The sequence below is a fragment of the Sus scrofa genome, chromosome X (assembly GCF_054392235.1).
Source record: "Sus scrofa isolate SSC_HxYL_T2T_F1_AM1 chromosome X, Sscrofa_HxYL_maternal_Yorkshire_Landrace_v2.0, whole genome shotgun sequence".
In the NCBI taxonomy this organism is placed as follows: Eukaryota; Metazoa; Chordata; class Mammalia; order Artiodactyla; family Suidae; genus Sus; species Sus scrofa.
This window is the reverse complement of record NC_139401.1, coordinates 73,607,775-73,620,171: the sequence shown is the minus strand read 5'-3', so window position 1 is coordinate 73,620,171 and position 12,397 is coordinate 73,607,775.

The window sequence follows — 12,397 nt, the reverse complement described above, 5'->3', positions numbered from 1 at the left end:
AATAGAAAAAGAAAACAAACTTACAGTTACCAAAGGGAAAACAGGAGTGATAAATTAGGAGTTTTATAATTATATATATGCATTACTATATATAAAATATATAATATAAATGACCTTATGTATAGCACTGGGAAATATTCTTACCATCTTGTGGTAACCTATAACGGAAAATAATCTGAAAAAAATGTATATATCACTTTGCTGTACACCTGAACCAACTTCAACATGGTAAATCAACTATATTTCAACAACATCAATAAAAGCAAAGGTCTGGCTCCACAGCAAAGAGGGAAGTAGCATTATTACATTTATAGCTACCCAAAATTTATATTTGTAGGTCTTCACTTTGAATTTTGTATTATTTGTTAGTTATTCCATAACCTCCACAGATACACAAAAAGAATCTCATCTCATGCATTCAATTGTTTGATTATAGAGTGCCATAAAGTATATGGATATCATTTGAAACTCTTACAAATCATAGATATCCATGTGCAACTGATAAAAGTCAATTTACTTGGTGGTAGGAGATTAAGGCTTTGCCTAATTCACGTTCAAGGAAATCACCCTATGAGCCAGCTAAGTACAAAACTCAGGGGAAATTACTTCATCACAACTTGATCCAGATCACAGTAATGAATATTGTGATGTAGCCAGTGTTCAAAATATGTTGACTTTACAAAACTGGAATTAATCCAATGAGCATTGCAGCTTGGTTAAGTTATTTCTGAGATGTAGTGGTTTTGAGGCTGACTTCATCTTTGCAGGTCCAGATGCTGAACTACATTATCCTCAGAATTAACAATGTTACTAAAATGCTATTAAATTTATAATCCTAGTACCTGTGTTGTGTGGAATAAACCTGTCAGATTTAGGTTGAGATCATACTCCTATAGCCTGAAGATATTTTCCAGTGTCATTTTGCAAGATTGTCTATCAGTATGTATTCACTATGCAGAGTAGTATAATTTGCCAATGGTTAGCTCATTTAGAATAAGGGTAATTTATCAAGTTATTTTGAGCTTCTGACTAAAGACAAAATTGTACATCATCTGATATACTGAGTCACAGAAGTGTCTTGCTTTGAATTATACTTTGGCTGCTTAATTTGAATTACAACTACAGGGTAAATTGGGATTTGTGATATTAATACTATTGCCACTATAGTCTTCAAGACCAGGAGGTTTGGGCACAGTGTAACCTATATCTTTGTTTATATCAATTCCTATCCCACACCTTCAATGTATTCTCAAAGTAGTAGCTAGAGGGAATTTGGTAAAATGTGACAGACCATGTCACATCAGTTCTGTGCTGAAAACCATTCAACAGTGTCACATTTATTCCAAGTAAAAGTCAAAGATCTTATAATGAACTACAGGCCTTACATGACCTTATTAGTTATCTGACCTCAAACCATTAGTTATCTGACCTCATCTCTAATTTTCTTTCCCAAGTTCTCTCTGCCATATGTGCAACATCTTTTCTTATTCCTTGAGGATGCCAAGGCACATCTTGATCCATAGTCATTGCACTTTCTAGTCTCTGTGCCTGGATTAATTTTCTTTACAATATTGACAAGGCTTTCTCCTCCATCTCTTTCAAGTCTGCACTTAAATTCACCTTCTTAAGGAGAATTTTCTAACCATTCTCCTTATGTTTACCCTATCCTCTCCTCTTGTTATTTTCAGAGTCCTTACTAACTTCTAATATGCTGTAAAATCTGCACATCTATTATGTTTTTGTTTTCTGTTATGTATTCCTATTAAAATGAAATTCTAAAATGGTAAGGACTTCTGTCTTTTTTATCCAATGCACTATACTCAATCCTAGAAATTTGCCAGATACACGGCAGGGACTCAATAAATATATATTAAATATACATAAAAGGAATAATGACTGACTCAATCAGTGTTCAGTCACCCGGGAATAAATCAAGATTTTCCCCCTAATATATAATAAAAGACAATACAAATTTTTATTTCCATTTTGAGAATTCCTTCAATAAATTATGTAAATTAGATTAATATATTAGAACTGAGAATCCAGAGCCTTAAACTACTAATTCTCAAAATAAACTTAGGGGACCATACATATAAAAATTTCTGTGATTTCTATCAAAATAGAAGTTTTTGGTCTCAAAACTATACATTAGATATCTGTATCAGAAGACCCCAGGAAAAAAACATTTTAAGAAACTTGCAGTATAATACTTTTTGTACTAAAACTTGAGAATAATTTAAACTATGGGTAAGCTACCATTGCATGCTCAGACATCTCCATTTTCTTTAAATAATTGTTTCTCTACTAAGGAAAAAAGACTGACTTAAAAAAGAAACTTAAAAAAACTTTAAAAATTGAACTTAAACTAAAAAAATCTTTAAAAATGAAATGGAATTAAAAAAATTAAATTTAAAACGAAAGAAGAAACGACTTAAACACATACATACATCTAGTTCTGACCATTCCGAGTTATGCTTAGGATGAAAAAACAGTCTTGAAAGATTCTATATTCACAAATTGGGTGTGCTTAATTAATTTTTTTCTTCAAAGGATGTTATTTAGTGCATATTCACATCCTAGATTTGAAAAAGGGAAACAAAATTACGTTCCTCCATAATATTCCATAAACCATGTTTTAACTTTAAGAAACCTCAATTCAATAAAATTAATTAATTAATTTTTTTGTCTTTGTCCTTTTTAGGACCACACCCACAACATATACAGGTCCCCAGGCTAGGAGTCTAGTTGGAGCTGTTGCTGCCGGCCACAGCCACAGCAATGCCAGATCCAAGCTGCATCTGCAACCTACACCACAGCTCATGGCAATGCTGGATCCTTAACCCACCAAGCAAGGCAAGGGATCAAACCCTCAACCTCATGGTTCCTAGTCAGATTCGTTTCTGCTGTGCCATGATGGGAACGCCTCAATAAAATATTTAAGTTAATCACTTTAAAACTATTTTTCTCCCTCTGCAAGCTTACTAATAGCACCCAAATAAAACATACAAAAATAATTTAACTCCAAAAGTAACTAAATTATAACTTTAGTATATAGAGTTTATTAAAGACCTTAGATAAAATTTCCATAGTAAAATTTTTATGACTTTACACTTAACGCAAGAGTTAACAAAATGAAAATGATAACATTTCCATGGTCTAGTTTTCAATTAAACTTAATTTCATAACTACATTTTAATCTTGTTTATACCATGGTATATGATTGAATAGTATATATTTGAAAAAATGGTATAAAGTTCATGAGGAAATAGGCATGAAATTAAGGAAGGAATGTTGTTAAATATTCTGATGTAACTATAATTTGATTTAGGAAAAATGGCAAACTATTTTAAAAAGGATAACCTGATAAAGCTGTCTGCTTTTTTCTTAAGGGCTTAGTAAGCACAAACCTTGTTTATGTGTATGCAAAATTTTATTTAAATAGATGAGGTGGGCTGTCATGCCTTTACAATTGCTTTTAAGAAGGTTGCTTCAATTCACTAGGAACAGACATTTAAGCTAAGAAGCAATGACATATTCAACTTAAGTGATTACTAATGCTTATATTCACAACTAAATAAACCATCAGTATATTTTTAAGCAGTGTTTTCTTTCTTTCTTTTTTTCCTTTTTTTTTTTTTTTTTTTTTTTTTTGCTTTTTAGGGCCTCACCCACAGCACATTCAAGTTCCTAGGCTAGGGGGTGGTTGAATCAGAAATACGGCTGCCAGCCATAGCCACAGCAATGAGGGATACAAGCTGCATCTGTGACCTACACAACAACTCACAGTAATGCTGGATCCTCAACCCACTGAGTGAGGCCAAGGATCAAACCCACATAATCATGGATATTAGTTAGATTGATTCTACTGCACCAAAAAGAGACTCCTAAGGCAGTGTTTTCAAATTATGGAACACTTTCTTCACACAAAATTTTATGTGGAAATCTAGCACAAAAAATCTGTTGAGATTATGTTATTCCAATTTGAGGAGGTAAGGACCAGTAAAATAAATGCTTATCATTGCAGAGTAAATAAGACCTAATGACCACCTCTGAGATATTCCCTGTGAGTGCAAGGATTATAAAAAGTATCATATAAAAAGAGTAAAAAGGTTTGTTTGTGCCCTATATTATATTCCAGATATAAGGGATATCATATGATATTTGTCTTTCTCTTTCTGACATACTTCACTCAGTAGGAGAGTCTCTAGTTCAATCCATGTTGCTGCAAATGGCATTATTTTGTTCATTTATATGGATGAGTAGTATTTCATTGTTTATATATGCCACATATTCCTAATCCAATCATCTGTCAGGGGATATTTGGGTCATTTCCATGTCTTGGCTATTGGGAAGAGTGCTGCAATGAACATGTGGGTGCATGTGTCTTTTTAAGGAAAGCTTTGTCCAGATATATGCCCAAGAGTGGCGTTGCTGGGTCATATGGTAGTTCTATGTATAGTTTTCTAAGGTACCTCCATACTTTCCTCCATAGTGGATGTATCAGCTTGCATTCCCACCAACAGTGCAAGAGAGTTCCCTTTTCTCCAGGCCCCTCCAGTATTTGTTATTTGTGGACTTATTAATGATGGCCATTCTGACTGGTGTGAGGTGGTATCTTATGGTCGTTTTGATTTGCATTTCTCTAATAATCAGGGATGTTGAGCATTTTTTCATGTGCTTGTTGGCCATCTGTATATCTTCCTTAGAGAAATGTCTATTCAGGTCTTTTGCCAATTTTTCTTTAATTTATTATTTTTTAATAGTTATTTCCCCAATACAATTTTTTCTACTGTACAGCAAGGTGACCCAGTTACACATACATGTACACATTCTATTTTAACACATTATCATTCTCCATCATAAGTGACTAGACACAGTTCCCATTTTTTTTTTGTCTTTTTGGTATTTCTTGGGCCGCTCCCGCGGCATATGGAGGTTCCCAGGCCAGGGGTCCAATCGGAGCTGTAGCCACCGTCCTACACCAGAGCCACAGCAACGCGGGATCCGAGCCGCGTCTGCAACCTTCACCACAGCTCATGGCAACGCCGGATTGTTAACCCACTGAGCAAGGGCAGGGATCGAACCCGCAACCTCATGGTTCCTAGTTGGATTCGTTAACCACTGCACCACGACGGGAACTCCCAGTTCCCATTTTTTTGCCCATTTTTCAATTGGGTTTTTGGCTTTTTTGCTGTTGAGTTGTATACGTTGTTTGTATATTTTAAAGATTAAGCCCTTGTCAGTTGCATCATTTGAAATTATTTTCTCCCATTCTATAAGTTGTCTTTTTGTTTTCTTTTTGGTTTCCTTTGCTGTGCAAAAGTTTGTCAGTTTGATTAGGTCCCATTGGTTTACGTTTGCTTTTATTTCTATTGCTTTGGGAGACTGACCTGAGAAAATATTTGTAAGGTGGATGTCAGAGAATGTTTTGCCTATGTTCTCTTCCAGGAGTTTGATGGTGTCTTGTCTTTTATTTAAGTCTTAAAGCCATTTTGAATTTATTTTGGTGCATGGCATGAGGGTGTGTTCTAGTTTCATTGATTTTCATGTAGCTGTACAGGTTTCCCAGCAAGAATTGCTGAAAAGACTGTCTTTTTCCCATTTTATGTTCTTGCCCCCTTTATCAAAGATTGACTGTAGGTTTCTGGGTTTATTTCTGGGTTCTCTATTCTGTTCCGCTGTTCCGTTAGTATGTTTTTGTACCAGAACCACACTGTCTTGATGACTGTGGCTTAGTAATATTGCCTGACATCTGGGGCAATTATACCTCCTGCTTATTTTTTGTTCCTCAGAATTGCTTTAGCAATTATTTCTTGTGTGTGTGCTTCCATATATATTTTTGGATTGTTTGCTCTAGCTCTGTGAAAAATGTCATGGATAATTTGATAGGGATTGCATTGAATCTGTAGATTGCTTTGATTGGTATGGCCATTTTTACAATATTAATTTTTACAACCCAGGAGCATGGAATATCTTTCCATTTCTTTGCTACTTTTTTAATTTCCTTGATGAATGTTTTATAGTTCTCAGCATCGAAATCTTTATGGTTTATTCCCAGGTATTTGATTTTTGGGATGCAATTTTGAAAGGTATTTTTTTGTATTCCTTTTCTAATATTTCATTTTTAGTATATAGAAATGTGACTGATTTCTGAATGTTAATCTTATATCCTGCTAATTTGCTTAATTTGTTGAACAGTTTATGTAATTTTTGGTTGACTCCTTCAGGTTTTCTACATATAGTATCATGTCATGTGCATACTCTGACAGTTTTACCTCTTCTCTATTTGGATGCCTTTTATTTCTTTTGTTTGTCTGATTGCTGTGGCTAGGACTTCAAGTACTATGTTGAATAACAGTGTTGAGAGTGGGCATCCTTGTCTTGTTCCAGATTTCAGTGGGAAGGCTTCCAGCTTTTCTCCATTGAGTATTATATTTGCTGTGGATTTGTCATAAATGGCTTTGATTATGTTAAGGAATATTCTCTCTATACCCACTCTGGTTAAGAGTTTTTATCATGAATGGTTGTTGGAATTTGTCAAATGATTTTCTGCATATACTGAGATGATCATGTGGTGTTTGACCTTTCTTTTGTTAATGTGGTTTATGACATTCATTGAGTTGCATATGTTGAACCATCCTTGTGAACTTTGGATGAATCCCACCTGGTCCTGGTGTATGATCATTTTGATAATGTTGTTGTATTCAGTTGGCTAAAATTTTGTTTAGAATTCTTGCATCTATATTCATCAAAGATATTGACCTATTTTTTTTCCTTTTTGGTTGTATCTTTGGTTTTAGAATTCAGGTGATGGTGGAATCATAGAGTGTCTTTGGCTGTGTTCATTCTTGTTCAAACTTTCGAAATATTTTCAGGAACATGGGTATAATTTCCTCTTTGTATGTTTGCTAGAAATCACCTGTGAAGCCATCTGGTGCTGGACTTTTATTTGTAAGGAGTGTTTTTATGACATATTCAATTTCATTTCTAGTGATGGATCTGTCCAATTGATCTATTCTTGATTCAGTTTTGGCAGATTGTAAGTCTCTAGAAAATTGTCCATTTCTTCTAGGTTATCAAATTTGTTAGCATACAATTGTTCATAGTATTCTTTCATTTTTTTTGTATTTCCATAGTTTCTGTTGTGACTCCTCCTTTTTCATTTCCTATTTTGTTTATTTGAGTTTTTTCTCTCCTCTTCTGAGTGATTCTAGCCAGAGGTTTGTCAGTTTTGAATGTAATATTCAGCACAAATGAAACTTTCCACAGAAAAGGAAATCTTGGACTTGGAGAATAGATTGTGGTTGCCAAGGGGGAGGAGGAGGGAGTGGGATGGATTGGGAGCTTGGGGTTAATAGATGCAAACTCTTTCCTTTGGAATGGATTAGCATTGATATCCTGTTGTGTAGCACTGGGAACTATGTCTAGTTATAGTTCAATGAGAAAAAACATTGAATAAATGTATGTGTAACAGGGTCACCTTGCTGTACAGTAGAAAAAAATTGTATTGGGGAAATAACAATTAAAAATAAAAAAGAAAATTTAGTTAAAAATTAAAAATAAATAAGTAAATAAATAAATTTGAAAAAATAGTAAAGAAAAAATTTGATATATAAGATACATTGAATGAGACAGTAAATAGAAAGAGACTAATTTTATAAGAATGGTAAGCACATGGATTGATTTTCCAAAAGGAATCGTGACTTCTTATAAGGATTTTTTCACATGGACCTTTAAGACATTCAATTTAAAAGCTGATTTGTTGGATTCAGTTGCTATATCCATTATAAATTAAGAACTTAGAAAATAAATATCTTACATTTTCTCTGGCTGGTAATGCAAATGGAAAACTATGTCTTATATTTTCTATATTTTAAATGAAATTTAATGAAGGTATGATGTAAGACATACAGCAAAGGAGACCTGAAGATGTTGGCAAATCCTTCCTACAAAAACAATGTAAAACTGGAAAAAATTATGGGTTCTGGAAATTGAACAAAAAAATTAAGTGATGACCAAAATACAAATTAAAAAAAAAAGATGAATTATAGCTAAGAATACTGAGAGTCAATTCATTCTTGCAGGAGAATTACCCCAAAGGAGCAAATAATAAAACATAAGAATGCAATATAACAGACAGTGTTTTCAAAAAGGAGGTAAAATACTGAAGGAATTAAGAACAGTATCAACAGCAATGGAGATTACTTTAGAGGAACAAGAAACTATGAGGAAGAGTCAAGGAAAATTAGAAAATTCATTTGAAGAGGGAGTTCCTATTGTGGCGCAGTGGTTAACAAATACGACTAGGAAACATGAGGTTGTGGGTTCGATCCCTGGCCTTGCTCAGTGGGTTAAGGATCCAGCGTTGCCGTGAGCTGTGGTGAAGGTCACAGACACGGCTGAGATCCTGTGTTGCTGTAGCTCTGGCATACGCCAACAGCTACAGCTCCAATTAGACCCATAGGCTGGGAACCTCCAAAAAAAAAAAAAAAAAGAAAGAAAATTGACAAACCCCTGGCCAGGCTAACCAAGAAGAAGAGAGAGAGAGAACCCAAATAAACAAGATAAGAGATGAAAAAGGATAAATCTTAACTGATACAGAAGAAATATTAAAAAATAAGAGAATTCTATGAACAATTATATTCCAACAAATTTGAATACCTAGAAGATGTGGACAACTTTTGAAACACACAGCTCACCTAGATTGAATCAAGAAGAAATAAATAATCTGAACAGACTAATCACTATAAATGAGATTGAATATGTAATAATAAAAAACAAAACTCCCAACAAACAAAAATGCAGGACCTGATGGCTTCACTTTCAAATTCTACCAAACATACAAAGAAGAACTTATACCCATCTTTATAAACTTTATAAAAAGAATAAAGAAGGAACACTCCCAAAACATTCTATGAAGCCACCACCACTCTAATACCAAAACTAGTCAAAGATACTACCATGAAAGAAAATTATAAGCCAATAACTTTGATGAATATAAATGCAAGTGTTATTAACAAAATTTTATCAAATCAAATCCAAAAACACATGAAAAAGGATTGTACATCACAACCAATTGTGAAATATCCCAAGTTCATGAAAATACTTCAACATACTGAAATCAATCAATGTAATATACCACATTAACAAAAGAAAAGTAAAAAACTACATGAACATCTCAATAGATGCAGTAAAAGCATTTGACAAGATACAACACCCATTTTTGATAAAAACTCTTACCAAAGTGGGTATAGAGGGAACACAAATACCAACATAATTAAAGCCATGTGTGACAGAACCACAGGCACTATAATACTCAATGGAAAAAAATTTGAAAGCACCCCTGCTAAAATGTGGAACAAGATAAGGATGCCCACTCTCATCAACTATATTCAACATAGTATCAAAAATATTAGCCACAGCAATAAGCCAAAATTAAAGATATCCATTTAGAAGATAAGAGGAAAAATTGTAACTATATGTAGTTGACATGAAACTGGGTATAGAAAACCATAAGCACTCCACACAAAAAAATTTCAATTGATCAATAAATTCAAAAGTATCAGTATAAAAACTTAACAATCAGAAATTGGTAGCATTTCTCTATACTAACAATGAAATATTTATAAAGAAATATTTTTAAAAAAAACCTTTAAAATCACACAAAAATTACACCTAGAAATAAACCTGACCAAGAAGATGAAATACTTATACACTGAGAACTATAAACCATTAATTAAGGAAATAAAAGAGGAGTCAAAGAAATGGAAAGATATCCCATGCTGCTAGACTGAAAGAATTAATATAGCTAAAATGGCCATACTACCCAAAGCAATCTACAGATTTAATGTGATCCCTATTAAATTTCCCATGACACTTTTTCACAGAAATAGAACAAATAATCCAAAAATTTATATGTAACCACAAAAGACACAGAATTGTTAAAACAATACTTGAAGGGGAAAAAAAAAGAAACTGAAGCAGGAGACATAACTCTCCCAGACTTTAGAGAGTGGTCCTGGTACAAAAACAGACATGTGGATCAATGCAACAGAGTGGAGAACTCAGAAATAAAGCCAGGCACCGATGGTCAATTAATCTTTGACAAAAGAGGCAAGAATATAAAATGGGAAAATAATAGTCGCTTCAGCAAGTGGTGATGTAAATCAAAGAAAATAGAACACACCCTCACATCATGCACAAAAATAAACTCAAAATGGCTTAAAGACTTTTAAGACATGACAACAGAAAACTTAAAATGAACATTGCCAAAACATTATCTGACATAAACTGTACAAATATTGTCTCAGGTCAGTCTCCCATGGCAATAGAAATAAAGACAAAAATAAACAAATGAGGCATAATTGAATGTACAAGTTTCTGCACATCAAAGGGAACCATAAAATTGAAAAGACAACCTATGGAATTTAAACAAATAAGACATAATAAAAATTACAAGTTTTGAAAAGGAAACCATAAAAAAATATGAAAAGACAGTGTATGGAATGGGAAATAATAGTTGCATATGATGCAACCCAAAAGGGTTTAATCTCCAAAATATACAAATGACTCCACAAATCCACAACAAAAACAACAGAACAACCCAATCAACAAAAAGACAGAAGGCCTAAATAGACATTTCTTCAAAGAAGACATGTGGATGGAAAATAACCACATTAAAAAAATGCTCAGCATAACTAATTATTAGAGAAATGCAAATCAAAACTACATTAAATACCACCTGACACCTGTCTGAATGGCCATCATTAATAAATACACAAATAACAAGGGCTGGAGAGGGAGTGGAGAAAAGGGAACCCTCCTACACTGTTAGTGGGAAGGTAAATTAATACAACCACTATATAAAATAGTATGGAGGTTCCTCATAAAACTAAATATAGAATTATAAGATCTTGCTATCTCATTTCTGGCAATATATCTGGACAACTCTACAATTCAAAAAATTCAGGCACCCATATATTCATAGCAGCAATATTCACAATAGCCAAGACATGGAAGCAATATAAATATCCATCAACCGATGAATAATTAAGAAAATGTGGTACATATATACAACAGAGTACTACTCAGCTATAAAAAAGAATGAAATAATGCCATTTTGCATCTATGGATCCAACTACAGATTCTTTTACTAAGTAAAGTAAGTCAGAAAGAGAAAGACACATACCATAGGATATAATTTATATCTGGAATCTAAACTCTTGCACAAATAAACCTACTACAAAACAGAAACAGACTCTCTTGGAGAGAAGACTTGTGGTTGCCAATGGAGGGGGAGGAAGTGGGATGGACTGGGAGTTTTGGTTTCATAGATGAAAACAATTACACTTATGGATAAGTAATGAGATTCTACTGCATGACACAGGGAGCTATATCCTGTCTCTTGGGATGGACTGTGATAGAAGATAATTTAAGGAAAAGAATATATATGTATATATCTGAGTCACTTTGCTTACAGCAGAATTTGGCACAACATTGTAAATCTCTCTCTCTCTCTCTCTCTCTCTCTCTCTCTCTCTCTCTCTCTATATATATATATATATATATATATATATATATATATATATTTAGGGCTGCACCTGTCACATATGGAAGTTCCCAGTCTAGGGGTAGTATCAGAGCTACAGCTGCCAGCCTATGCCACAGCCACAGCAACATGAGATCCAAGCCACATCTGTGACCTACACCACAGCCCACTTTAATCATGGATCCCTGACCTACTGAGCAAGGCCAGGGGTCAAACCCACATCCTAATGGATACTAGTCATATTCATTTCCACTGCACCACAATAGGAATTCCTAAATCAACTATGTTTTAATTTAAAAAGAGTTATTTCTAGAATAATGTCAGAGACTGTTCTGCCTATGTTTTTCTCTAGTACTTTTATAGTGTCTGGCCTTACATTTAGGTCTTTAACACATTTTGAGTTTATTTTTGTGAATGGTGTTATAGAATGTTCTAATTTCATTTTTTACATTTAGCTGTCCAATTTTATGAGCACCACTTACTGAAGAAGCTATCATTTTTCCATTGTGTATTCTATCTTCCATTGTCATATGTTAATTGATCATAGATACATGGGTTTATTTCTGGGCTTTCTACCTAATTCCACTGATGTATATTTCTGCTTGTGCTCCATGACCATAAGGTTTTGATGACTATAGCTTTGTAGTATGGTCTTATGTCATGGAGCTTGATTTTTTTTTAGCTCTGTTATTCTTTTTCAAGATTGCTTTGGCTATTCAGTGTCTTTTGGGTTTCCATAATTCCTGTGAAAAATGCCATTGATTATTTGATGGGGATTTGTTGTATCTGTAGATTGCCCTGGTAATACAGTAATTTTTGACAATATTGATTCTTCCAGCCCAAGAGCAT